At 41.5% G+C, this 25,352-nt stretch overlaps 1 protein-coding gene and 1 long non-coding RNA gene across 2 annotated transcripts in view; one reads left to right on the forward strand and one right to left on the reverse strand.

The window, feature by feature from the left end:
* The window catches only part of LOC132405597 (teneurin-2-like), a 1,448,984-nt gene that overhangs the window by 989,919 nt on the left and 433,713 nt on the right, over positions 1-25,352 (forward strand). The gene's annotated exons all lie outside the window — the stretch shown is intronic.
* LOC132405599 (uncharacterized) overlaps positions 1-25,352 on the reverse strand; it is a 55,018-nt gene that overhangs the window by 20,074 nt on the left and 9,592 nt on the right. Inside the window, exon 2 of the long non-coding RNA XR_009515923.1 lies at positions 10,063-10,160. This is a non-coding gene — a long non-coding RNA (uncharacterized LOC132405599). The remainder of the gene's footprint in view (positions 1-10,062; positions 10,161-25,352) is intronic.

Here is a 25,352-nt window from a genome sequence, read left to right on the forward strand (position 1 = left end):
ATTACGACACGGAGTTGGTAACTGCAGTCGAAGGAAAAAACTTTATTCGAAAACTTCAGCCTCACTTTTAAGCCTCTGTCAACCGGCCCCCCATGGCGCGGAGGCTCCAAAGCTCTGTGCTCGCAAACCCCCGTAGGCTATCTAATTGTGAGTCGGTTCGGATATGCTAGGAAATGGGTCGCCACATAACCCCCCCCCCCAGAACCGGCGATACACCCCCCAATGTCCACAGTCTGGGCCAGAACCTGCTTGGGAGGTCGGCCTCTGCGCCGAGGCACCGGAAACTCGGCCGGTTGCGCCAGGTCCACATGGGCCGGCTTGAGGCGGTCCACCGTGAAAACCTCCTCCTTCCCCCCAACGTCCAGCACGAACGTGGACCCGTTGTTCCGGAGCACCATAAACGGCCCCTCGTATGGCCGCTGCAGCGGTGGCCGATGCCCGCCCCTTCGTACAAACACAAACTTACAGTTCTGTAGGTCTTTGGGTACGCAGGTCGGGTGCCGCCCATGCTGTGAAGTGGGTATGGGGGCCAGGTTACCGAGCTTCTCGCGAAGTCTGCCCAGGACTGCTGCGGGTTCTTCCTCTTGCCCCCTTGGGGCTGGTAGGAACTCCCCGGGGACGACCAGGGGCGCGCCGTATACCAACTCGGCCGACGAGGCATGCAGGTCGTCCTTGGGCGCTGTGCGGATGCCGAGTAGGACCCAGGGAAGCTCGTCTGCCCAGTTGGCTCCTCGCAGGCGGGCCATGAGGGCCGACTTCAGGTGACGGTGGAAACGCTCCACTAGCCCGTTCGACTGTGGGTGGTAGGCAGTTGTGTGGTGCAGCTGAGTCCCCAAAAGGCTGGCCATAGCTGACCACAGGCTGGAGGTGAACTGGGCGCCTCTGTCGGAGGTAATGTGGGCTGGTACACCAAAGCGAGATATCCAGGTGGCGATCAGGGCTCGGGCGCAAGATTCGGAGGTGGTGTCGGTGAGCGGGACCGCCTCTGGCATCTTGTGAACCGGTCCACGATAGTCAGGAGGTAACGCGCTCCGCGCGACACTGGCAGGGGGCCCACGATATCCACATGAATGTGGTCGAAACGCCGGTGGGCGGGATGGAACTGCTGCGGTGGGGCTTTGGTGTGCCGCTGCACCTTGGCCGTCTGGCAGTGCATGCACGTTTTGGCCCATTCACTGACCTGTTTGCGGAGTCCGTGCCAAACGAACCTGCTGGAAACCATCTGGACAGTTGTCCGGATGGAGGGATGCGCCAAGTTATGAATGGAGTCGAAAACGCGGCGCCGCCATGCTGTCGGGATGACCGGACGGGGCTGGCCGGTGGTGACATCACAGAGTAGGGTCCTCTCACCTGGGCCCACGGGGAGGTCCTGGAGCTGCAGACCGGAGACTGCGGTCCTGTAACTCGGAATCTCCTCATCCGCCTGCTGTGCCTCTGCCAGCGCCTCAAAGTCTACCCCTTGGGAAAGGGCATGAACGGTAGGGCGAGAGAGCGCATCCGCCACGACATTGTCCTTACCCGAGACGTGCCGGACATCCGTCGTGTATTCAGAGATGTAGGACAGGTGGCGTTGCTGGCGGGATGACCAGGGGTCGGATGCTGTCGTAAACGCAAAGGTAAGCGGTTTGTGATCTGTGAACGCGGTGAAGGGCCGACCTTCTAGGAAGTACCTGAAATGCCGGATTGCCAGGTAGAGCGCCAACAGTTCCCGGTCGAAAGCACTGTTCTTAAGCTCGGGTGGTCGCAGGTGTTTGCTGAAAAACGCCAGGGGTTGCCAGCGACCTGCGATGAGTTGCTCCAGCACCCCACCGACTGCTGTGTTGGATGCGTCCTCATTCATTAAAGCTGATGGAGGTCTGTCGCCCAAGCCATCCAGGTGTCGTAAACGGGCAGCCCGCTCGTGCTGTGAGAGTCCGAAAGTCCTGAGGAGCAGGGCTTTGAATTCCGTGTACTTGCCGTCTGCCGGGGGCGACTGTACGAACTCCGCGACCTGGGCCGCTGTGTCCTGGTCGAGGGAGCTCACCACGTAGTAGTAGCGGGTGTCATCTGAGGTGATCTGGCGAACGTGGAATTGGGCTTCGGCTTGCTGGAACCATAGGTCCGGGCGCTGTGTCCAGAAACCCGGCAGTTTCAACGAAACCGCATGAACAGAGGCGGCGTCGGTCATTTCTGGTCCAAAAATTGTTTGGACCGTCGGGGTCACCAATTGTAGCGGTGTGCTAGACGCAGCGCTAAAATTACGACACGGAGTCGGTAACTGCAGTCGAAGGAAAAAACTTTATTCGAAAACTTCAGCCTCACTTTTAAGCCTCTGTCAACCGGCCCCCCATGGCGCGGAGGCTCCAAAGCTCTGTGCTCGCAAACCCCCGTAGGCTATCTAATTGTGAGTCGGTTCGGATACGCTAGGAAATGGGTCGCCACAGTATTAACATTTTTGCCCACTGAAGATTTCCACTTACAGCGAATGAACTGGAGGTGCTTGACAAAGCAGTCCCCCAATTTATGATGGGTCTCATCAATGTAGAGGAGGCCGCATCAGGAACACCGGACGCGAAAGACAACCCCACCAGATCCACAGGTAAAATGTTGCCCCACCTGGAAGAACTGTTGGGGCCCTGAAAGGAGATGAGGGAGGAGGTGTATGGAAGGTGTTATGGTTAGGTTGCCAGAAGGGTTAAGTGCTGCGTGGCAGATTAGTGGTGAGTAAGAATGGATAAGGGAGTCAATGAGGGAGTGATCCCTGTGGAAAGCCGGGAAGGGTGGGGTGAATTAAAGCTATGTTCAGTGCTGGGATCTCTTTAGTGATGGTGGAAGCTGCAGAATCTGATGGGGTGGTAGGAAAGGACAAGAGGAATTCTATCACTGTTAAGGAGGTAGTCACTAGACACCAGGAACACATTGGAGTCAATGATGCTGTCATCTACCTGCTGAACAGAGCATCCTCCCATTTGGATACCAGGGCAGCACTGTGAGGATCATATTTTTTGATTTCTTAAGAGTCTTCAATACCACGCATCCCTCATTGGTGGGGGAAGAGCTCTATTCCGTGCAGGTTGGCACTTCTATTGTATCCTGGATAATGCACTACCTGACATCAGACATGGCTATATGCAGCACTGGGGCCCATGGGGGACTGTATTGGCTCCCTTCCTGTTAACCCTGTAAACCTCAGACTTTAGATACTGAGCCATGTCATCTGCAGAAATTCTCCGATGACTCAGCCATATAAGGAGAGGATTGGATAATGAATACAGGGCCCTTGTGGGGGACTTTCTCAAATGGTTCATGCTGAATCATCTGCAGCTGAACGTTAGTAAGACAAAGGAAATGGTGATGGACTTTAGGAAGACTAAGCACTGCTCCTTGTTATTATTGATGGTGAGGACCTAGATGTGGTGTAGATCTACAAATACCGGGGTGTGCACCTGGATGATAGACCTGAGTGGAGCACCAACACAGAGGCTGTGTACAGAAAGGGCCAGAGTCACCTCTACTTCCTGAGGAGACTGAGGTCCTTTGGAGTATGAAGGCCTCTCCTTCACATGTTCTACCAGTCTGTTGTCACCAGTGCAATCTTCTACGCTGGGTGGTGTGTTGGGGAAATGGCAACAACCCTTGAGATGCCAACAGGCTCAATAAGCTGATTAGAAAGACTGGCTCTGTTGTAGGAGTCAAACTGGATACACTGGAGGCTGTAGAAGAACTAAGTACCCTACTGAATATCCTGGGCACTTCTCTACATGCCACCTTGGCTGAACAAAGGAGTACTTTTACTAATAGACTAAGACAACTGCACTGCTCCAAAGAGCGCTACACGAGACCATTAGGCTCTATAAGTTCAAACCTATAGACGTGGAAGTGATGACCCCAATTGTTAGACTGTTTGAGGTAACTTATTTTTATTCTTTCTTTCTTTTCTTCTAATATTTGTATATCTGTGCACTTGTAATGCTACTGTGACACTGTAATTTCCTTTGCTATCAATAAAGTATCTATCTATGAGACACAATAGACGATCCCAGCAGGTTTGCAGGTGAAGTATTGCCCCCTTGAACAATTGTTTGGGGCCGTGAATGGAGGTGAAGTGGGTTATCGGTTGTGTTGTCAGTGGACTGTTCTTGCTGATGATGCCGTTCTTTGGTGAAGTGTGGTTATGTATGTAGGCACAGCTGATGGAGTTGGAAATGGCCACTAACCAGTTAATTGTTAAGAAAGCGAATGGCATCAGCAAGCAATGTAAAGCCAGTCAGATTTCCCCAATTCATAGACCTGCAAGCCTCCGAAAGCAATGTTCCCTCTCTGCCCAAAGCTCTCTCATAACAACAAATGAGTTTTCATTGAATTAGGAACTTTGGTACTCAATGGAACAATGTTTGGCAAATTATGAGATATTGCAGTTATCTTCAGATTCATTCTGGAAGAACCTTGGTTCATAAAAGTTTATTTCATAAAAGTTAATAAATAAAATAAAATTTCTGTATTCCATGTACACCCATCAGCAGGGCAATCCATGCCCTGCTCTAACATTACAGTTCTGTTGCAGCAGGTTGAAGATATTAGTGAGGAATCCCTTAGTGAAGCATTGGTCTTTCAGAATTCTTATTTCCTCAATGAGGTCCAGGTGAGAAAATGGGCTCTCCTGACATCCCTTCTTCGTGTTTTTTTTATCCCCGTGGCATGCTGCTGTGCAAAGCGCATGTCCATATCATTAAGTAATTCACTTTTTATGAAAAATTAAAGTCAACAGAAGTCCTCAGTGCCTGCCGCACAGCTTTCTGTCAACAATTACAACCTGCAAATGCTCAATAAAGTTGAATTCCAGCAACAGCCATAGGAAATAAACCAACAACTCATATTTGACAATTTCTTTAGATAGGGCTTACTGGTTTTCCCTGCCATTTAATGTGAATTCAGCCATGTGTATTTAATAAAAAGATATAGGCGAAACACTACTGTCTGAATGGGTATCACTGCACGTTGATTGATGCTGTGATTGTCTTAGTCTGCAAGCACAATCACCACCTTAAATATGGTGTTTACACCATTTTGTTCCTCTTAGGGTTACAAGATGTGAAAGCTACTTAGGGAAGTTTTAGCCCCTATAGTTTCTCAGTTGCACTGGAGACTTACACCAAAAAAACTGGTTCTTTTTGGCAGTAAATTCTCCACCCCCATTCCAATTGTGATCATATGAATAACTTCTCACTTAACCTTCTGGTTTCATTCTACCTCTTAGAACTCCGATATCCCAGATCCACAGATATCCTGTGTCTAATGTCCAGGCATATGAGACTAAAGTTTTTGATTCTTCTTTCCAGAGCAAGGGACCATCCCTTTTACTTTCCAATACTATATATGTGCTAGAAACCTGCTAAACACACCCTTCCTACTTCTTGTAAATATTTTAGGGAAAAATAATTACTAAATTGTAAAACATATAGTAGTAATGATAATAATAATTAAAGGCTTTCGTGGATAAGTAACACTTGTGGAGTTCAATCCACAATAGATTTTTAAAAGATCCCTATTATAGAAAAGAAATTGTATTTATTTAGTCACTTTAAACCTATCCTTTTGGTGCATTGTGCATTATATGGATTAATACTTATCCCTTTAAAGAAATGTACTCCCAATTTACCCTAAACAGGATTATATGTGGTAAATCTTTTAAGTACTACAGCTACAGTCTGGGTTTTTTGAATATTTTATGTTCTACCTCCTTCTTAGTTGGTGGTCAATGTGCCACTCAGGCAAAACCTATCTTAAGGTTTTTGAAAAGCACGGCACTGTACACAGTATGTTCAGCACTGGCGATTAAGTGGTTATGTATTTAATGCAGTCATTCAGTCTCATGACTCTGATGATGATTGTAAATCACTCAAGCCTTGATCCTCAATGTGTTGTGGTGTTGTAACATGCTCATAGCTGTCAGCTCATTACATATGTATGTGACAGTATAATCAATGTCTGGCACCCCTTTACAGGTCACACTCTCAAGAAATCCAGATGATGTCAGGAAGTGCTGGAATGCAGTTTAACTGTGTGTATGTATGTATGTGTGTGTGTGTGTGTGTGTGTGTGTGTGTGTGTGCCGCTTTGAGCCTGCTTTAGAAACGTGGTTCAGGCTATGAAGCAAAAAGCAATTCTGCCCTGTTAATAATCTTCTCTCACATTTTCTGTTCATCATTTTGTTAACATGGGAACACTGGAAAAAATAATATGGTGCTAAGTTTTCCCAGTAGCATTATGACAGGAAAATGTTTATTTTGTACCACTAAGGGAGTTGGCTGGGATTCTCCTTAGGATTGGCTGACGAGAGTAGCTTTCCTTTAAAACAGAGAAACAATCAAATCTGTTGAACATCATGAATATGTATCTCATATTTGGTAATGATTTTATAGGAAGGTCTGCTTGTATTCTGCTGTTGCTGATTCCAAATGGCAGTCAATTACTTGTGTCAGCAAACATGAGTATGGTTTGCTAGATAATTACTATTTAATATCCTGTTAACAAAATAACTTCAACCTGTCACTATGGTCTGAAGTAAGAGTGTAAGCCAACACTTTCTGTCAATCTGTTATGAACAGAGTGCATCTGCTTCAAGTACTTTGCACATTCAGCACATAATCCTGCTAATAATGAGGTGGTGAGGTGCTTTTTTTATTGACCAATTAATGTGGTGTGTATCATGTAATTGCTGGATAAATAATTAATAATGCAGTTTATTGTTAATGGAGGATATGAACAGTGCTGAATCAGATAATAATTCTTAGGGAAGGTTGAGAATGATTTACCATCATTTCAATGATTTCATAGTTGCTGGTGGATTGAAAGAAAAAATGACTCTTTGAAGTCCTGTGCTCTCTCATTGTAGCATGCAGTGCTCCCTTTCCTCTGACATGTCATGCTCCCTTTGCTGGGCTCCAGCATCGTGCCTCACTGTGATGCATTATTCTTTCTTTGTTGTGACACTACTTGGCCCTCACAGTGACACTATATGCCCGAAGCTGTCATGTGCTGTGATGTACTTGTCTTCAACAGTGCAAAGTTATCTGAGGCAAATTCTCTGAAAAGTGCACATCTGAAACTGCCATTGAACATAGGTTGCCTATAACCCCCTCAATAGCAGATAAGCTGTTTCTGCTGAACACTGTGGGTATGCTATGTTGGCAACGGAATGTGTGGTGACACTTGTGGGCTGCCCCCAGCACATCCTTGGATTGTGTTAGTTGTTAATGCAAAACAACACATTTTGTTCAATGTACACATAATAAAAACATGAATCTGAATATCTTGATCCCAACTAAAACATAATATGGAGGGATGGTTTTCATGTAGTGTGACCCTACAACGTCCCTCAGCAAAGCATCAAGCAGCATTGTCAGGATAAACGAAGAGTCTTCCATTTCGAAAACTGCATTTACTCTATGCTTTATTGCATTAATTAGTAATGGATGATTGCTTCCTGCTGGGAATTTAGATCAAGTGCAATAGGTAATGTTGGCCAGCTCTGCAGAATCCTTCTTACAAATGAAATACCTAATGAAAACCAACCATTCCCAAGTACGAAGATGGGAAATCTCCACTGGGTCATAATGCAACTTCTGCAAGAGACTGACAAAACCATTTCTGTTTCAGAGAAACATGAATTCATACAGTATTCTCCAGGATGTCTTGTCGAGTTATGGGAACTTCCAGCATTGACACACAAGATCCCCAATTTCAAATGCGAGCAAGGGTAGAAATAGGGTGGGGTTGAAGGGAATGATTTAGCACCTGGAATGTTTAGAAACTACGTGTTCCAGTTAATCCAGTTGGCTCCAATTTAACTTTTTTCAAATTTGTTTCTTGGTCATTGCTGTCCACAATGGCAGGCTATCTGACAACTGGGTGTTCAGACATTTAGGGAGTGGAGCAAAGTGGAAATGATTAGGCCAGAGAGAGAAGGTTGTGGGGTGGATTTTCCAACAAGGGTTGAACATTGGGAGTTAGACGATTGCGACCTGTAGGCACTCAGGGGAAAGGAAGGAGTGTGGCTCTTTTATTGGGGTTGGATAATTGGCCGGTTTATATGGTAGTCCGGGTATTTAATTTCTCCTGTCACATAAGTAGACCTGGAAAAACACAATTCCGATTTTGCTTCACCAGCCAATTTTCCTGTGATTTGGAAAGCTCCATGCTGGAGAGTTAAGTTTAAGTGTGAGTGAAATTCGTTTTTAAAATTACACCATTACAAATTCACCAGAACATTAAATCCTGTGATAAATACTTTACCCACTGGCAAAGATTAGGGCCTCAGCTGAGGCCAGAATGTACCTCACAGACATCCAAATGTGCTTCTGTGTGTCAAACTTTGGTTGCAGTCGCAATCCAGACTACCAAACTCATTCACATTCCACCCATTTGTGGGAGTTACAATTCTCCCTTGATATTTGTAATTGCAACCTTGTCATTCGAAGCATGAGCAACAGTCTGGCGCTGGCAATGTACCCTCAATTCGTTATATCATTCATTTAATTTTTACACGTTGCTTTCATTAAACAGTTGGAAGCTCATTTCCTGTGCTCTTTACTTCTGTCATCCCCTGCATTGTATTCTTACAACCTAAAATGAAGCAAAATAATCTGATATTTCCCCCTTTCTCCTCTCCTGAAGGCAATGATTTGCATTGGAATATAGTTCTGTGGACTAAGGCAGCCCTCTGCTTCTTCACTCAGATCGGTATTTTTAACACGAGCCCAGACAGTGATTATCACAGTGAATAATGACTGTCTCTCGAGCCATAATACATCAACCCCTTCAGGAGGAGGAGTGAGAAAGAGGGTTGTGGTGGGTGGGTGAGCCTGGTGGTTCTGGTGGTTGTTAAGAGAGGAGAAATAGACACGGTGAAATTTGTTCTCCATCACAAGCAGTGTAACGTATTAATGGTATGGAACGAACAGGAAGTCTGGCAAAAAAAGATAAAAATTACCATGAGCACCCATGTAAAGTTAAAACAGGATATTCATATTGCAAAATATCACAAGAAATTGTAAAATAGCAATATGATTTTGGTGTTCAAATGACTGTTATAAATTACCTAAGCTCAAAGCTTCTTATTTAGGGCACCTCCTGATTAAATTTCACAATCTCCTTACAGAGAAAACAGTGGCCAGGATTTAATGCTGCTCCGAGCTCTCAACATTTTAATAGTAAATATCAAGAGGCATTAAGGATATCCACACATACACAGGGAACATGGACCTACTTGCCAACCTCTTCCAGCCTAATCCCAGCTCTGAATGTCATTGGGCACACTGTGGAGTTTTCTGAAATTCCCCAATGCAGGTGACTCCCACATTTGGGGGAGTGGGGATGCATTCCAAGAAAAGGGTCCTTATCACAATTTTCTGTTATGCAAAGCTGAAACATCTGCACATGCACGAGGAAACACGTGTTTTTAAAAATAAATTGCTTATGTGCGTAGTTTTTTTTTTACATAAGTCCTGTAATCCATATTTTTGTAGAGATCTATGAATTCTGTAGGGGTCAAAAGCCAATTTCTTTCTTTTAATTCTTATTGTTTTATTTCAAGATTTTTAAGAGAGTTTGTTACTATTTTTTATGTGCTGATATGATTGTTTTTACTCCTTCAATAGTTTTTTTAATCGTTCTACACTGCTTTTGAGCCTTTCAGAAACCTAGATAATTTTGAAAGATTGGCAGTGTTGTGGGGGAAGATAGGATACAAGATTTATGAGAGCAGGGCCTGCTTGAGCCAATCTATGACATTCTGTCATGCAGTTTGAGGCCTCACCACCAGAAACTGCACTCTGCTCCAGGATGCACAGGTCAGCGAGATATGTCTTTCAGATCCATATAAAGAAGGCTTGTAGAAGTGACAAACACAGTTGGCAAGCATGGGTTCTAACTCACTGTCTGTAAAATCCAAGCCTATGAATTGTTGAATGATAAATTCTTCCAACAAACTGTAAAAACTGCACAGTTCCTTTTCCTTGAAATCAATTTTCAGAATCTCAGTGTCATTGGAAAGGGCAGTATATTTTGTGTGTCCATATTTACCCTTTATAACATAGTGCTGACCCAACTTCTTGAATCTCTGTTGTCCTGATGAAGTTATTTCCACAACGATGTTGGGTAAGGAGTTCAAAGATTTAGACCTAGTGACAATAAAGAACTTATATTGACTATGTAATTTTTATTTCACACATATTGCCAATATACTGTAAATATTGTCAATTAACCCTCAAAGTATTACACACATTTGGGTCAAAAAGAGTTACAGTGATAGAGCAAACCCTACATCCCTCTCCCAGTTTCTAATGTCAATTATACTCTTATCTTGGATGACTGCCATGTAATTTGCTGATAGCTGTCCAACATCCTCCTAATCTCTTCCAGGTATCAATTAGCTCCTGTGTAATCCTGTTGAATTTTACATTCTAGATGCAAAATCGCCCAAAGGTTAATAAGAAAAGCTCTTAAACTGCCTTGTTTTAAACCAAATCCTGCAGCATTTTTCAGGCTTAATTTTATACTAACTTGTCTTGGGCATTGCAGCTGCTTGGATGGTTTTAGCGCTGTCTGCAGAGAAATGTGTTAATTTTGCTGCATGTGGTCGTGTAGTAGCGTTAGACCGGGAGGCCTCAATAAGGACTCTGAATTTCCTTATGGACATTCTCGTAACGAAGGCTCGGTAAGGTGATTGCTAAAGTTATGAAAAATGTACAATGCAATTAGATGTGACAGCATGCAGACAGTTTCATGAATCTATTTATCTAGTATATATATCACACACACCTTAATGCTCTAGCTGACCAATTTCAGCCTTCCCAATGGTATTTTGAAGGACAAGTGCTGAGGAAATAGAGGAAGAAATCCCTTCTGAAGTAATCTTGATCAGCAGGTTTTAAATCATTTCTTCCTCTTTTTCTGAAACTTTCTTTGAGCCTCATAACGAGTTTGCTGTGCTGAGTAGCTTGACTTTGGAGGTCCATTCAATTTTGTCTCATAACGATCCAAAGAATGTTTGCTTTCATCTGCTGGTTAGATGTTTCACTCCTAAATTACTCTCTTCCTGTCGCATGAACTAATCACTGAAGCTGAGCAAACTTTCACCCTGCACAATGGACACTATCACAGCACATGTCACCTAAAGCAATCTTGTCTAACCAGACTTCAATTTATTTTTATATATATATTTCCCAGAAACCCAAATGTAATCTTTTCAAAGGTCATGGATCTAAGGAATTGGGTAACAAAAAGTGCAATAATTTCTTTTGATGACTCTATGGCTTATCCTCAGCCTCAGTGTTTCATCTACAAAGCTCATGAGTTGCCTTTCCGGGGCAAATAATCCTTTTGATTTGACAGTGGTTGTCTGCATTGTATTTATGATGGTTCTGTAATTCAGACAACTAACTGCATTGTATTGTTTGTTTCTTTTACCCTCTGGGCTTTCTTTTCCAAATGCAGAATCAAAATACTTTTTTTCTAAACTTCCCCTGGCCTGCCCAAGGAGGCTGACTAGCAGTAAATCTAGAAGATTTCTTTTCCTTTCCATTTGCAATTGATCTTTCTGGTGGTTTGAAATGACTTTCTTTAATCTAAAGTTACTCGCCACACAGTCTATGATCTAAACGTCTCTGCACAAAAATGCCGTATAAAACCCGTTGTGCAGTTGAAGATAGTGTGGATTAATGCAAACTTCTATAGATGCACAATGTGAAGTATCCTGATGAGTTTCACCACAGTGTGGTATGGAAACACCAAAGCCCAAGAATGGAGACACTACAAAACTTGGTGGTTAGAGTCCAGTCCATTACAGGCAAAGCACTTCATACCTTTGAGCACATTTATGAGGAGCACTGCTGCAAGAAAACAGCATCCAACATATCCGACCCCCACCATCCAGCCCATGCTCTCTTCTCACTGCTGCCATTGAGAAAGAGGTACATAAAAACTTAAGAATATAAGAAATGGGAGCAGGAGTAGGCCATCTGGTTCATTGAGCCTACTCTGCTATTCAGTAAGATCATGGCTGATCTGTTTATGGACTCATCTCCACCTAATCTACCTTTTCCCCATAACCTTTAATTCCTCTACTATGCAAAAATCTGTCCAACCTTGTTTTAAATATATTTCCTGAGGTAGCCTCCCCATTTCATTGATCAGAGAATTCTACAGATTCACCAGCTTTGGGAAAAGCAGTTCTTCATCTCTGTCCTAAATTTACTCACACAAATCTTGAGGTTATGTACCCTAGTTCTAGTCTTACCTACCAGTGGTAACAACTTTCCTGCCTTATCTATCCCTTTTATCTTATCTTTCCCTTTCATGATTTTCTATGTTTCTATAAGATATCCTCTCATCCTTGTGAATTCCAGTGAGTACCATCCCAGGTGATTCAATCACTTCTCATAGTCTAACTCACTCATCTCTGGAATCAAGCTGGTGAACCTCCTCTGCACTGTCTCCAAAGCCAGGCTATCCTTCTCTGCAGCCTCACCAGCACCCTGTACAGTTGCAGCATAACCTCCCTGCTCTTAAATTCAATCCCTCTTCAGTTCCAAGGTACAGGAGACTTGGGTCCCAAAACACCAAGTCCAGGAACAGTTATTGCCCTTCAACTATCAGGCTCCTGGACCAGCATGGATGACTTCAATCACCTCAATTCTGATCTGATTTCCTAACCATGGACTCACATTCAAAGACTCTGCAACACGGTCTGACAATTATTTATTGATTTCCACAGTTTGCCTTCTTTTGCATGTTGGTTGGTTGTCAATCTTTGTGTGTAACTTTTCATTGCTTCTGTTGTATTTCTCAGTTTTATGATGAATGCCAGTAAGAAAATGAATTTCATGGCTGTCACACCATGGGTTTTGGTAAGGTGTGGACTTTAACGATGGCAAACTGCAATAGCATATTCAATGCAAAGGTGTTTATTGTGTGGCAGGATTTAAAAAAACAAAAGGAACAAGTGCAAAAAAATGCAAAATAACAAAAATGACAAAAGAGAAAAGACAGATACCATCAGACCTTCGGGGCTACAGTCCCAAAATATCAGACTGAAGTAATACACCTCATCTTACCACACCCTCTCCCCCTTCACACTTACACTAAAATGAGTCTTTAAATAAGCATCTCCTTATTCTAGGAGAAAAGGGATCATCCATTCTTTGGAATGCATTGTTACCATGAGTCTGAACAATTACACTAAAAAACAAAACACAGGATTTCACATGCTTCTTCACAATCACAAATGTCCACAAGTACTAAACCATTTTCCAGGATCCTGTGCTCTCCCCACCCCCCACCACAGAGCATTTGCCTTCACAAACAGGTAACCTTTTTAAGACATCCCACCCATCATTTGGGTCCCCTCCTCTAAACTGGAAGCAACAACAATCAGGACTTGTCAAAAAATACCATTGTCCTGAAATGCACAAGTACATACAAAAGTGCCCATTAGCCTAGTGTGCGCACACCTGATAAACATAACATCAGCGTTGCCAGACCTGCTCTGTCACATTGATAGATACACACTTCGATAATAAATTTACTTTGAATTTTGAAATTGAGCCAGGCTAAGAGTTCAGAGTATCAATGCACTACTGGAAATTCTGGTCCTAATATTTTGGTAGAATACCTTACACAAATACCTTTCTCTGTTACCACATTTTGGATTTGAATTTCATCTATTCCCATTGGTATCTGGTGGCTTGTAATTTACAAACAGAACAATCAGATCTTTCTATTGAATACATATTAACACAATACCTCCATTCTTTGTCCCTGACTGAGATCAGAGACCTCCTGCATCCTGCATCGCAGAGCACAGGCCCTGACAGCTTTACCTGTGGAAATCAGAGTCACAATCAGTACCTGCTGCTAATCTGTGCTAGTGCTGATAGTTCTCTGTTTGCTCTTGCATTTGGGGAGGTCAGCTAAACCTCATACTCAGAGAGAGAAGATTCACTTCTCAGACAAAGGTAAGAGGACTTCATTCGAAGCTTCCTAATTTCATGGAGAAATCACCAACAGTCTGTTGCCAGGATAGCTTTGCTGTAGTCCTGAAAGGTTTCCATGGTGCCCAAGATCAAAGTCAAAATGAAGCTATTATCAAAGTAAATTTATGTCACCATATACTGTCCTGAGATTCATTTTCTTGCATTACTGACTACAATTCTCTTCTCGAATTTCTAGACAAGAGGCATGGACCACAATGCCAGCCACCCCCTTCCAAGTGAGCAGCCACTCTCTGTAACAGCAGCAGACGTGGGAAGGACTCTGCAGAGAGTCAATCCTCATAAAGCTGCTGGGCAGACAGAGTACTCAGGGAGTGTGTGCATGAGCTCAGTGACTTGTTCACATAGATCTTCAAAACTTCACTCATTCAGGCTGCAGTCCCCACATGCTTCAAATCAGCCACCATCATCCTTGCTGTAAAGAACTCTATACTTTATTAACTGAATGACTACTACATGGTGGTACTGAGGTCAGTGGTCATGAAGTGCTTTGCATAGCTAGTAATGGCATATATCAAAAATTTAATTGCTGCCTCATTGGACAGTCACTGATATGCTTACCAACAGAACTGCTCTATGACATCTGTTATGCACTTGGCCCTAACATACTTATCAAACGAGGATACTTACAATGCCTATAAAAAGTATTCACCCCGCTCTTCCTTTGAAGTTTACATGTTTTATTGTCTTACAACATTGAATCACAATGAATTTAATTTGGCTTGACATTGATCAACAGAAAAGGACTCTTTCATGTCAAAATGAAAACAGATCTATACAAAGTGATCTAAATTAATTACAAATGTAAAACACAAAATAATTGGTTGCTTAAGTATTCACCCCCTTTAATATGATACACCAAATCATCGTTGGTGCGGCCAAATGGTTTTAGAAGTCTCATAATTAGTTAAATGGAGAGCACCTGGGTGTAGTCAAGGTGTTTCATTGAATGTAGTAAAAACACACTGAGCATCATAGGAAGTCATTCCTGCCTGTGCCCATCAAACTTTACTACTCCTCCCTCGGAGTGTCAGACACCCTGTGCCAATAGGCTGGTCCTTGACTTATTTCCACTTGGAATAATTTACTTAGTTTTATTTAATTATTTATGGTTTTATATTGCTATATTTCTATGCTATTCTTGGTTGGTGCGACTGTAATGAAACCCAATTTCCCTCGGGATCAATAAAGTATGACTGTCTGCCTGTCTGTCTGGAAATTCCAACTGCTGATGAGTCAAGATCCTGGCAAAAACTACACCATTAAGACAAAAGAACACTCCGAGCAACTCCACAAAAAGGTTATTGAAAAGCACAAGTCAGGAGTTGATCCGTCCCACAATGTGAGGGAGTAAAAATCTTAGCATCAGGGGATGGATACAAGAAAATTGCCAAGTCACTGAATATCCCTTGGAGTACAAAAACTCAAATGAAAGCTCAGCCAGAGTTTGCCAGAAGGCATGTGGGAGACTCTGAAGTCAGCTGGAAGGAGGTTCTATGGTCTATGAAACCAAAGTTGAGCTTTTTGGCCATCAGACTAAATGCTATATTTGGCGTAAGCCAAGCACCACACATAATCAAAAACACAGCATTCTTACTGTGCAGCATGGTGGTGCTGCATCATGCTGTGGGGTTGCTTCACAGCAGCAGGCTGTAGAAGGCTTGTGAAGGTACAGGGTAAAATGAATGCAGCAAAATACAGAACATCCTGGAGGAAAACCTGATGAAGTCTGCAAGAGAACTGTGACTTGGGAGATTTGATTTCCAGCAAGACGATGACCCCAAATCTAAACAGGAATGGCTTAAAAACCACTAAGTTAATGTCCTGGAATGGTCAAGTCAGTGTCCAGACCTCAATCCATTTGATGATTTACGGCTACTTGAAAGGGCTGTTCACTCATGATCCTCATGCAGTTTGACAGAGCATGGTAAAGAAGAATTGTGGATTCCAGATGTGCAAAGCTGATGGAGACCTATCCACACAGACTCAAGGCTATAATTGCTGTCAAAGTTGCATCAACTAAATACTAACTTGAATGGGGTGAGTAATTATGCAATCAATTAATTTGTGTTTAATAACTGTAATGAACTTAGACTAATTTGTAGAAACTTGCTTTCACTCTGACACAAAAGAGACTTATTCTGTTGATGTCAAATAAGCCAAATTAAATCCAAGCTGCATCACTGCATGATATGGAAACTGCACTGCAGTTGACAGGAAGGCTTTACAATAGACAGTCAAAGCTGCCCAAGGCATCACCAGCACCAGCTTAGCTGGCATCAGTGACATTCATTAGATACAGAAAGTTGCCAGGAAAAGGCCAGTAATATCATGAAGGTTACCACCCTCCATTGTTTGTCTCATTCTCATCAAGGAGGAGGCTCTGTAGCATCCATTCCAGGACCACCTGACTCAGTAACAGTTACTTTCCCCAAGCAGTAAGGCTGATAAACACCTCCACCCACTAACCAACTCCTCCACATGCCCTACCACTACTACTTTATCATTTTCTGGCAGTCACCTTATGTACAGACACTTCTATATCTCCTTTATGTGCATATAATCAATCAATGTATATAAGCTATCAATGTATTTGTATTTACTGTGTGTTTTTATTATTTTGTTCTTTACCTTAATGTGGTTTTATATGCTACATCAGATCCGGAGTAACAATTACTTCATTCTCCTTTATATTTGTGTACTGGAAATGACACTAAGTAATCTTGAATTGACATTCACAGTTGAACAAAGAAATACAACAAAATCAATGAAAAACTACCACACTAAAACTGACAAATAATCAATGTGCAAAAGATAAACTCTACAAATATAAATAAAAGCAAATAACAGAGGACGGGAAACATCATAAAGGACTCCTCCCATCCTGCGCACAGACTGTTTGAACTGCTTCCGTCTGGTAGGCGCTTCAGATCCCTCCAGACTAAGACCAATAGGCACTGGAGAAGTTTTTTCCCTAATGCGGTCACTTTGCCAAACAGTTAACTGCCGGTTAACTGTTGGCTAACTATTACTTGGATTGCACTACTTGTATGTATAATCTATATTTTAATTTATATTTATCATCTGTTATGAGCAGAGAGACAACATCTGCTGGAAGTAAATTCCTTGTATGTGTACAGGTACTTGGCGATTAAAGTCTGATTCTGAAATAATAGTGAGAACATGAGCTGTAGAGTCTTTGAAAGTGAGTCCACCACAGGTTATGGGATCAGTTCAGTGTGAGTGAAGTTATCCTTGCTGATTCAGGGGCCTGATTGGTTGAAGGGTGATAGTTGTTCCTGAACCAAGTGGTATTGGACCGAAGACTGCTGTACCTCCTCCTTGATGGCAGTAGTGAGAACAGAGGACAGCCTGGATGAGGGAGTCGTTGATGATGTTCTTGAGGCAGCACCCTTGCAGATGTTCTCAGTGGTGGAGAGGGCTTTAACTGTGATGTACTGGGCTGGATCTCCTGCATGCAATGTTCTTCCAGGTCCTCCTCACTTTCTGGGTCTACTCTTCTATCATCCCTCCTTCCTTGGCATTAACTGTTCTTTAAATAGCAACAACTGCAGGGGTATTGCTTACTATGTAGAATGTCCTTTAAGAGACGGCTGCTAATATCTCAACTGCTGGGCTAAATGAAGAGAACTGCAATCACTAGCAGTAGATTAGTAGAGAATATTGAGCCGAAATGGGCCCAATGTTATGCTATTACTTATGTGAAACCTAATTATGCTATTGCCAGAACTTCCTGATTAAAGATTGCATTCTTTATGGGGCTTCTATTTATTATATTATGGTGCAACCCAGCACTTTTTGAACATTATTAAGATAGAGCTGTGAAATATCCTGGCCTATGATCTAACTTAGAATTTGGCATTGCTCTGCTGTATTTTTCAGTCTGGCCCCACTGAGCTCAGCATCCATAGAAGGGCCGTAAATCTGGAAACCAGTTTTAAGTCAAGAGAGAAAACATGCCGAGTTTCAATAGCTCTAGGAAAAAAATGATTTTATGGGCTCATTTTTGTTGAACTCAAGGTTGAAAGCTGATCATCATAACTCCCCGGACACCTGGAATGTATTTAAATGATTTGGAAGAAAATGTTGGTGATCTGATTAGTAGGTTGCAAATGACACAAAAACTGGTGGAAAATGAGGAAATCTGTCATGGGATACAGCATGATTTGAATCAGTTGTAAGCTTGGGCAGAGAAACGGCAGATCCAGATATGTTTGAGGTGATACATTTTGAGAAGTCAAATGTGGAAGGAAATGTACAAATAGTGGCAGAACCCTGAGGAATATTGGTATAAAAGGGGAATTTTGGATGCAACTCCATACCTGAAAGTGGCAACGCAAATGAATAGGGTGATAAAAAAGCCACATGTCAGATGTTAGATTGGCATCATGGTTGCCGCAGACGTGAAAGGTCTGTTCTCGTGTTAGACTCTTCTGTGTTCTCTGTTCTTATTTAACTATTCATTTTTCATTAAGTGAAGTGATGTCACTGGCAGGCTTTATGGTTAAAGCATAAAAGTGAGTGTGTAATTCATGTCATTTATTGTGAATCAGTTTCCAAGGTTCTCAGCAATAAATATTGATTACTTTTTTGTGTCAAGGGCTAGCCATCGTTATTACTATTGTACAGAAAAGAATCACAGAAAGTCAGCGAGATTAGTGTTGAAGGATAAGAATAAAATCTAATTCACAACTATAAAATTAAGCAGCTTGGCCACCCAAACACGATGTAGCTCATAATTACTTTAATTTTCTTTTCCCAGACTTGGTGTGAGTGCAGATTATGAGACAAATTTCATTTGCAGAATGTAGACCAGCAGTATTGCAGCTTTTTTGAAGGCTTTATGTAATTATTATCATTGTGTTGGGTTGTGGGTGTCAAACTGATGCAGTCAAGATTCAACTACTTTGAAGGGTCTTGTGTCACATAAGGCAACCTTGAAAGAAATGATTGAATCAAATGCTGTACATTTCTATGACCATCAGATAGTTTCATAGTTACATTTGAGAGATTCACCATATTATATAATCACTTGAGTTTGAATACGGAGATTAAGTGTTTTGAGAAGCTGTTCATGGCATGAATCTGCTCTGGCTTTCCAAACAAACTTGACCCATTGCAATTTGCATACTGCTGAATCAGATTTACAGCGGAAACCATCTCCCGGGCTCTACACCTATCTTTGGAGGCACCTACATCAGACTATTGGTTTTTAACTGTAGCTTTGTATTTGATACTATTATTCCAACCAAACTCATCACTAAATTGGTTGGGTGCTCAAGCTCTTGTCTACATCAAAGGTGGTGAGGTTCAGAGGGTCGAGAATTTAAAAGTTCCTAGGCCTGAACATCACCAAATAGTTTGTCCTTGTCCAACCATGTTGCTCTCATGGCCAAGAAAGCTCATCAACTCCTCTAATTCTTCAGAAAGTTAAAGAAATTTGGTATGTCCCTGTCGACTCTTGCCTACTTTTATCAATATTTCACAGAAAGTATTCTGTCTTGATGCAAAATGGCTTAGTCTGGCAACTGCTCTGCATGTAACCATAACAACCAGCAAGGAGTTTTAGACACAGTTCTGCTCATCATAGGAACCAGCCTCCCCTCTATGGACTCGGTCCTTACTTCATACTCAGTAAAGCAGCTAGCATAATCAAAAACACCACTCATCCCAAATATTTTCTCTTCTTGCTTCTCCTATTGGGCACAAGATTTAAAAAACAGCATGAAAGCACATACCACTAGCCTCAAGGACAGCTTCTGTCCCACTGTTAATCAGACTCTTGAATAGATCTTCTGTATGATAAGATAGACCCTTGGCCTCACATTCTATCTCATTATGATCTTGCACTTAAGATGTCACAGTAGCATAGTGATTAGTGCAATTTTATTAGAGTTAGGAGTGTTCTGGAGTTTGAAGTTCTGTTCCTGTGCCATCTGTAAGGAATTTATTTGTCCTCCCCATGGATTTTCTCTAGATACTACAGATCCCTCCATGATCCAAAGATATACTGGTCAGTAGGTGAATTGGTCACTGTAAATTGTCCTGTGCTTAGGTGGGTTGCTTGGGCATTGTGGCTCATTGGGTTGGAAGGGCCTGTTCTGCACTGTATTTCAAAGTAAATAAATTATCATTTATCTCCACAGCACTCTTTTTTTGGATTTACACTTTATTCTGCATTGTTATTTGTTTTTTGTTTACCTTATTCTAGCCTAATGCACCACTATCTATATTAACATAATGCAAGACAGGCTTTTCACTGTATCTTGGTACATGTGACAACAATATGTCAATACTAATACAGATTGAGCACCCCTTAAGTCAAGTCAAGTCGCTCTTTATTGTCACTTCGACCATAAACTGCTGGTACAGTACACAGTAAAAATGGAACAACGTTCCTCCAGGACCCTGGTGCTACATGAAACAACACAAAACTACACTAGACTATGTGAGACAACTCAAGACTACACTAGACTACATAAAACAACAAAAAAATGACACTAGACCACAGACCTACACAAGACTACATAAAGTGCACAGAACAGTGCAGAAATTAATAAATAAATAAATAAATAATAAACAAGACAATGGGCACAATGGAGGACAAATTACAATATAATAATAAATGATGTAGATGTCAATCTAGACTCTGGGTATTGAGAAGTCTGCTGGCTTGGGGAAGAAACTGTTGCAACTTATTCAGAATTCCAAAATTTGACAACCTCCGAAATCTGCAAATTTTTTGAGTGCTGACATGACATCACAGATGGAAAATTCCAGATGCCTTTGGGAAGTTTCCCAGGTGATGTGCAGATCTCTGCACACCAACAACAGTTTTGAGAAGTGACCTCACATATGTAATGAACAGAATTTAATGAAAAATAGAAAAACCCACAGAAAGTGAAAAATGAAGATCTTGAATGTGAATTGAAAGAGTGGATTCATATGATCATCATGAAACAAGCAAAGATCTATCACGACATATTGAAGATAATTGTGAATATTCTGTAGGCTGGTTGCAGAAATTTAAGAAAAGGTACAGCATTAAATTTTTGAAGATTTTTGATGACAACACATCTGCTGATCACAAAGCAGTAGAGAAATTCATTAATAAGTTTGCCGAGATCGTCGATGATGAAAATCTAACATGTTGAACAGCTGCATCGGTAAGTATGTGTGATGAATAAGTATAAGGCAAAGACTGCTTACCGATAGCACATAAATTCAGAGTTGGACATGATAGTGATCCCAATCTATCTCATCATACATTCCAAAATCTGAAATGTGAAACACTTTGTCTGAAAGCATTTCAGACAAGTGGTATTCAAACTATACTGACATATTCAAGTCTGGATTAATGGCCAAAAACCTCATGTTTAACCATTATACTGTTGTATGCTACTGTGAGCTATCCATTAAAGAACCTGGTTCAGACTGGTTTTCTTAGACCATGAGCAGCAGAGAACCATTGTGCGCATCGTGGAGGGATGCCATCTGACTCAATCATTGTAAGCCTTGTCCTGTAAATAGTTACAACTCTACTGTACCTTGTAGGAAAGCTCAGTTATACTGATTTGTCAGATTCCGGCAAGAATACCAGAAAGAATTCTTCAATTCATCTCATGGTTCCTTTACTCAGAATAGACAATCTGATCAGAATCCAACTGCTGATTATTATGTGGAAATGCTTGCTGGACACACTCATGTGGATATTCTGTGAAGGCAGGATCTTGTTTGATTCCGGTGGCTTCACATGCTGCCACTATTACCATTTAGCTGGGATGATGGAAAGTTACTGGTGTCTCCTTTCATTTCCTTCCCATCTCTGTCACTTCTGTACTACTTCCAACAATGTGAGTTCTATATATCCTTCTAACTTATCCCTTTCCTCTTCTCTCACCGCCCCTTCTTTATTTTCTTTCTTCTTCTTTTTCCTTTGGTGTCATGGAAGACTTGTTTCTAAAGTGTGAGCGATTTTGATGCACAAATTCTTTTGTTGCATGCACATAAACAAGCACCTGTTTTCATGTATGAACCCTAACGTCTGAATTTCCTCAGTCCTTTTTCTGTCTAAAATGCATTGTCCAACAGACCTTGCCCCACATCCTCACTCTCTTTCTCTTCCCACCATGTTCTTTTCCTCCTCTCTCTCTCTCACACCAGCCCCCACATCATTCTTCTGCCACTTGCAGTAACTCATTGCCCAACCACTTTACTGCTAGTTTTGTCCAAAACTCAGCACTAGCCTGCAGGCCATCATGTCTCTCGTTACTACGCTGGGGTGTGCCGTGGTCCCCTGTGCACCAATTTGCTGGATTCTTTTTCTGAGACGGATTGATAATTCTGCAATTTATTCAGTGCCTGAAGGGAAGTCAAGTTCAAGTCTCTGCAATTAAACCTCCTGTAGCCTGAATTCATACTGTGACTGCAGTATCTTGTGGACATTAAGGCACTCCCCCCCCAATATTTATAAGGATGTTGTCGAGACTAGGAAATAAGGAGAAAAAATTGAATAGACTAGGTTTGCTTTCTTTGGATAAGCAAGGGCAAGAATGGAGATTTAACAGGTATGACCTGTTTCTCTTAGTAGAGGGGCCAATAACCATAAGGTTTACATTTCAAATAATTAATAGAAAGGTTAGAGGGGACGTGAACAAAGTATTTTCATCTAGCAGCTGGATTAATTTGAAATTCTTGCTTGAAAAGGTGGTGGAAGCAGAAACCTTGATCACATTAAAAACAAAACTTAACATTCCCTGATCCCATCAGTCATCTGTGCTTTTGATTATTCCAACAATTTCCCGGCCAGCTATCTATTCTATCCTAATGCTTCTGTAGACGGTTTTTATTAAGGCAAGCAAGATGCTATGTCATAGTTCATCTCTACACTAGACATGTTGGATGCAAGTTCAGACTTCTCTCCTCCTGGCTTTATTAATCTACAGCAACATTTTTATATGTTTGTGCATCTGAATTAGCAGGATCACTTGTTTCTTTTGATTATTTGTGCCTTTTGCCACTCGATTATTCCAATGGTTTCCTAACTAACTACTCATTTTCCATATTTGCACATCAACCTTTATACTGACTGGCAATCAATGGCATCCTGTCCTGAAAACACTTTTAATGTAAAATAGGGAAGCTGCTTGTAATTGTACAGATACTCAAAGCAAATCGAAAAAGAAATGATCCTAGGTTCAGGTACACAGATTTCTAAAAATGTCAGTGCAGTTTTATAAGGCTAGAAAAAGTAGCGAAGTCCAAACTTGCATCCCAGCTTGATTTAAGTTCTAGTTCAAGTTCAGGTTTATTGTCATTCAACCATTTACATGTTTTCAGCTCAATATAACATCATTCCTCTGGGTCAAAGGTGCAAAGCACAGCATTTGTTGTTACAAAACAGCACGTATAGTTACAATAAAACATTACACAATGACAAAATAATATTAGCACAAATCCCTGAATTGCATGGCCTAATGATTGATGATGCATGGGATATTGTCCTGGAGCTATGTTTTTGTAAGAAGAAGCATGTAGTATTTCCTCATCTTGTGCTGGGTCAGTTGCAGATGGAGACAATCCATGTTGTTTTCCAGAGAGCAAACACTGGAGAGCCATATTGTTGGGAGAGCTGGCCTGCTTTGGTCACTATCTTATAAAATGTTCATGGAAGTATTTGGATGAAAGACTGACACGTTTTTATCAAATCTGCAAGATCAAATCAATTTGATAGGGGTTGGGGGGAGATCAAAACCTGAGGCCACAAATAAAAAATAAAAGTTGGTTTTGCAACCTGGGTCACTTCCAAAATTGGTGAAAAGCATTCGAAGTGCAGTCACCATTGCATCATAAGCACTGTGACAACATCTTTACACAAGGCAAGTTCCCATCAATTACAGTGTAATAACTATACCATTAGAGTATTCCAGATAATAACTATGGCATCTGGTTTAATAGTGCTGTTTGACGGATAATTCTGGACCCCGCATTTAAAAATTATTGGATAGGTACTGGAAGGGTAGCAGTGAGGATAATGACTGAGTAATTACATCACCGCCATCTGCAAAGATTTTGAGATGTTCACTGTATGTCCCAGGCAATGTTATTGTCAGGGGTTATGGGTGTGTGATGGTAATTACTGTTAAACCTATTCCATAATATACACTTGTACATAGTTAGTCTGATTACTTATTGTCCAAAAGGACGTCTGCAACATAAAATAATTGAGCAAAAGAGTTTTCTCTTTGTCTTTCATTTCTAGTTGATTAATATTTGACTTATAATTAGGATTTAGCTGTTGTGAAAGTTCTTAGTTCCGCTTGTTTTCGTGTTTAAAAGCCGTGTGTGCTTAATGCTTAATAACTTAAGCATTAGCTTAATATCTTGTTAGTCTTTGAAAGAGCTGAGTGAAACTGATTTTTTCCTTTTAACAAAATTGACTAAATTATTAATACAGTTTGATAGCAACATTGTTAAAAGTTGTTTTTCCTGGAGAACTTAGTGGTGTTATGATATCTTTCTTCATGTATCAAGGCTGCAGTTGACAGTAATACATTTGGATCTTTTCATGCGATCTATCACAACACAGATATAAAAGCAGCATCTTTATAAATCTTGCATTATGTTCTTTAATGATCCCATGAGGCTATTTTTTCATCTTTTTTTTATTCAACCGTTTGTGTGTGTTTGAGATAACAGCGATTTTTCTTTTATATTACGCACAAAAATGCTGGGCTGGTTCAAACTTTGGTGTGCAGAATCTTGCTCTCCGATGATCAGTACTGAATCCTACAACATATCAATGCTGGTGCATCTGATCTCCTGCTCTGCAGCCAGAGTAGCCCTGGGGCCCAATCATGCTTGACTGAGCCCTTGCCCCACCCTATCAGCATTGTCACTCTAAACATTTGCAGCTTCATACTTTGTGGATCCAATTGAGCTTGAGGCTGATGTAAGTTAATAAAATGTGTGAACATTAATATTAATGAAAATAAATAAAACACAGCACTTAGTTTTTCCCTCTAAGTCAGTGGTTCAAGTGAATGGGGCCACTTCAGATAAGCCAGCCAGAGTGGGGGTTACAAGTGCAACTTGCATTCAAACTCAGCTCTGTCCCCTGATCTGTGTCTCATGCCAGTGCAGGATTGCTGATCCAGTTCTATTATAATTCTGTTGTTATTTCCTGTAATTTGGTGCAGGAATCATGGAAACGCTAACCTGTAAGTAGCACCTCTGCGACAGTCCACAATCCAGCCATGTATTTTTGGTATATGAGTTCTGTGTGGTTCGAAGTCTAAGCAG

This window comes from Hypanus sabinus, chromosome 15 (assembly GCF_030144855.1).
Source record: "Hypanus sabinus isolate sHypSab1 chromosome 15, sHypSab1.hap1, whole genome shotgun sequence".
In the NCBI taxonomy this organism is placed as follows: Eukaryota; Metazoa; Chordata; class Chondrichthyes; order Myliobatiformes; family Dasyatidae; genus Hypanus; species Hypanus sabinus.